Genomic DNA, 4,745 nt, shown 5'->3' with positions numbered 1-4,745 from the left:
AGTCTATACACCTATGGAGATAACTGTAATTTGTGAAACTTTTGTACTAATACATTTTGTGCCTTTATAATAAAGCTTGCAGACAGCTTAAATGGTAATTAAGAAACCTTTTGTACACTTCTAACACAGTAACAAGTGTAAAACATGTCAGCACATGTTGACGACCGATCTTGATATTAGTTGTGTAGAGTAGTTTCCATTTTGAGAAAAATACTGTTTTAAGAATATTATTTTCAAAGCACATTTCTCCATCTTCATCTTTTCATGGCATATCTAACATACAAGTATAATTTTGTAAAACATGTCGACACATTTTTTACCATATTAGACTTGATATAAAATTTCTTCATTACTCATTAGAGCCGTCATTAAACATTATTGTCTCAAAGTGTGTTCCTTGTTATCAGACCATACTTTTGTAGTATCAATCTGTTCACTTTTGAAAATTGTTGTAACCTTGCAACATTAGAACTTACATAATCTACATATTAGTTGAAGCATTATGTACACTTTTGGTAATAATTATAGTCTGTATACTTATTTTAACAAACAAATAAAAACAAACAAACTTTTTTAACTAATATAATTCACATATTTGTTAAAGTTCTACGCCTTTTGGTATTAACTGCAGCCTGAACGTCTTTTATGCTGGTATAGTCTACATTTGTTGCAGTAGTCTGTACATCTTTAGTAATACTTTTAACTTGAACTTGTTTTGTACTGATAAATTCAGTTTGTCTTGAATTTCGCGCAAGGGTAGTCGAGGACTATCTGCACTAACCGACCCTAATTTAGCAGTGTTAGACTAGAGAGAAGGCAGTTTGTCTTCACCACCTACCGCCAACTCTTGGGCTACTCTTTTACCAACGAATAGTGGAATTGACCGTAATTATATCGCCCCCAAGGCTGAAAAAGTGAGCATGTTTGGTGTGACAGGGAATCGAACCCGCGACCCTCAGATTACGAGTCGAGTGCTTTAACCAGCTGGCGATGCCAGCTTCGTACTGATAAAATCTAATCTTCTGTTGTGGTTGTTTGTACGCCTGTAATAATAATTGACATGTATATGCCGTTTGTAATCATATAGTTTATAAAACTGTTGTGTAGTTTCTGTACATTTTGTTATAACTTAAGCGTTTATCTTATGCATTAATTGTTTTGCGTTTGCTGCAGTATCGCAGACTTTTTATAATTTTAAATAATGTAAACAGAATAACTGATACGATTATGTCATTTAATTTTTAAGAGGTGTTCCTTGTGTGGTTATTAAATGCTGTTATTTGTACTCATTGAGTCTGAACAGCTTTTTACTGTTTTATTGTAATTATGCACTTTAAAGTTAGAAGACATACATTTGTAATTAACAAGACAAGAAAAATAATGTAAAAATATTTAATGATTTGCTTTTAAATATGTTTTTAACTTTTGGTACTGCAGTCGTCTTCAGATTATTCAAGCCTGAGAATTGTAGCGACATAGCAGTTGGAATGTTTGCCAGGTGAAATAAACTATTACCGCAGAAATATTGTATTTTCATTTTCTTATTTTACAACCCAAGTGATAAATCACAAATAATAATTTCACCAAAAATACTAAGATAAACAATTTTGCTTTGTTTAAAATAATTTCATTGAGAATTTAAGCTGTATTTAATATAAGAATCTTCTATCCCTTTCTTGAGAACAGCTTTGGAAACCAAAACATGTCCGTGAACAGTGTAGGAGGGTTGGTACTTAGTTAGTACATTTAACGTAATCAGTAGTCCTATGTTACTTGAACACATGTGAAAAAAAAATTCTCCATGATTATAGCTTTGTAAATAAAGGGTAAAATGCCATCACCAAACGATGTGATAAAGAAAAAAACAGAAAATGGGTTTATAGTAAAATATAACATTTACATACATATTCAGAATATTAATTTGTATAAGTAATAGCTGAATGATCAATTGTTCCTATGAAACGTCTGTTGACTGGTTACACTGTGTAACCTTACAGACTTAAGTAACTGTTGCAGAATCTTCAACGTCACTTAAAACACATGCTTAGGGTTATACTCGTAGTATGTGTTAAGCGGTTAGAAACAACATGGGGACATCCATGAAATAGCCAACTTAGGTTTCAAAAGTACAAACAGGAACTGAAAAGGCGAACAGAGTATTTTTATAAAAAGATAATTTTCGTATCATCGTCAAGGTTTCCGTGTTAAGGATACAAACTTGGCTCATCGGACAAGGTCACATTACAAAAGTTACATGTTACGACTAATGTCTAAATTTGGGTCTTAACATTACACAGCCTTGAAAACTTGCTTGAAATTAATATAATATTAACTATATTTTGTTAAATGCTAAATTTCTTGAATATATATTTCTAAAATTAAGCAACAGATTTCTGATCTTCCAGTTTCGCAACACTGTTTCAAGTATTAATTTGATTATGTGGGAAATAATTTAAAGATGAGAATAATTTGAGGAATAATAAATACTCGAAGCTGTTTTAATAATACCATGAAAATGTAAAATAAAAGTAATAATTTTATTAAACAATAAAAAGCATTAAGATGTACTAATTCAAACAAGTTCTACAGCAGCTTAAAATATGTACTGTGAAAGAAGTTAGCTATGACTTAAAATATGGGAGACTGGTTAAAAGACTTACTTCTCAAATAATCTACTAATAGTGCATTTAAGAAACTTCAAAGAGAATCTTGATCTTTAAAAGCATACATTATTTTATATTGTAAAAAATACAAAAAAACAAATGGTATGCTCTGTCACTAAACAGAATAACCAGGCCATTAACATATTTTTGGTTTTTCTTTTTGGTCCTTGAAAGGTGGCCTGTGATATACTGTTAAAATTTAAGAAAACGCTACTATGATAACAGTCAATCACTTAAGTTGAAATATCGGGATAAATAGTCCGTTATTCTGGAATTGACAAATACTCTTAATGCGAATGAAGATTTTGCCTCTTAAGGTACGTTTCTTTTGCACGATTAAAACACCTGAATCTATAAATTGCTATATAGTCACTCAAAACCAGAACAGTACAAACAATGAACTATTTCGCTGAATAAGTTTAAGTATTACCTAAGTAACAGAAAAACGTTTGGGGCTATAATCATGGCATTATTTCAAGGGCAATGTTTCCAAAGATTTCATTCTATGTTAATTTCATGAAAATACTTGTATTTCAAATTAGCTGTTAACGTTACAACCGTCTTTATGTAGAATTGCAAATCTTATACATCTGAACTGATTTATATTAATATGAAGAAATCTTAAAAATTTACATCGATTATAATCAAAATTAAAATTTATATTTTATTGTTTGAAGGTAAAAATAATAATTGCTTTGTAACATAGTCTATCTAAATTTCGTAGGTGTGATAAGATGCAATTAAGATGTAACATAACTCTTTTGTAAATAACGTGAATTGTCTGTATTGCGCTTGTAAATAAATAATATTTAATAAATACCACACATTTGTACTTTATTATTTTAATGGCTTTATATGCCTTCCGGTAAGCCTACGGATTTACAACGCTAAAATCAGGGGTTGGGTTCCTCTCGGTGGGCTAAACAGATTGGCCGATGTGCCTTTGCTATAAGAGAAACACACACACATGTCTATTTATATATTTGCGAAACAAAGAAACAAATTTAATATTATATTGTTCATTGTGCCCTTTAACAAAACTACTCTTTTGGTGTTCTGAAAAACGTTATATACAAGACGTGATATTTACAATGTGAAGTGTCACAACGGTCAGTTTCGTTTGTTATTTGTTGCAAAACACGAAGCTCTGCAATAGATTATTTTTATTCTGTTCACTACGAGTCATTTTAGCTTTATAAGCTCACATACTGTTGAGCTACCGCATGTCACACAACAGTCAATCAACAAAGGAAGAGCTTCCATAAATGTGTTAGGTTCATTCGTGTTCAAAGTATATTTATTTATTTAAAAATACGTTATTTTCATCAGAAACGTTTCTTTTCTAAAACACATAAACTTCGTTTTAACACTCAATGAAAAACGACGAGCTAAGACATCAGCTCTCATCAGTCATATCTTTAAAGCGAGAAAACTTGTTATATCATTTTAAATATTTCATACAGATTAGCAACCTTTATATGTGTTTTGTTTAATTTCATTTCAATTGTTGAGATGCAAATTAAGATTGCATTTCTTTTTTCGTTTTATTTTACTTATTAGATTTGTTTGTTTGTTTAGAATTAAGCACAAAGCTACACAATGGGCTATCTGTGCTCTACCCACCACAAGTATCGAAACCCGGTTTTTAGTGTGTAAGTCCGCAGACATACCACTGTGCCACTGGGGTGCCCTTATTAAATAATTTCTATTACTTCTTTTAGTACATAAACTAGGTATTGTGCAAATATTAGGTAAATGCATTCGTTAATTATTCGTATTGTATTAGTTATTAGAAAATAAATATTTAAATCGGTTTCCATTTACAAATTAAAAGAGAGATATTTCAGAATAGATATCTACAATCGATAGCAGGAAGATTGTAATTGTAAAATATAAATCTTCAAAAAGAATTCACAAGATTATAATGTTTTCTTTCTTTACGTAAAAATTGTTTGAAAGGAAAAAGGTCGCCTAGAATAAATAAAAAAAAAATCAGCCATCAGATTATCGAAGAATTTTGCCTTGAATTTATTGATGGTCAAGGCTAAGCAATTTCATTTACGTTGATAAGCCTTGAAAGGA

The sequence above is a fragment of the Tachypleus tridentatus genome, chromosome 2 (genome assembly GCF_004210375.1).
Source record: "Tachypleus tridentatus isolate NWPU-2018 chromosome 2, ASM421037v1, whole genome shotgun sequence".
NCBI lineage: Eukaryota > Metazoa > Arthropoda > Merostomata > Xiphosura > Limulidae > Tachypleus > Tachypleus tridentatus.
This window is presented reverse-complemented; position numbering follows the sequence as displayed.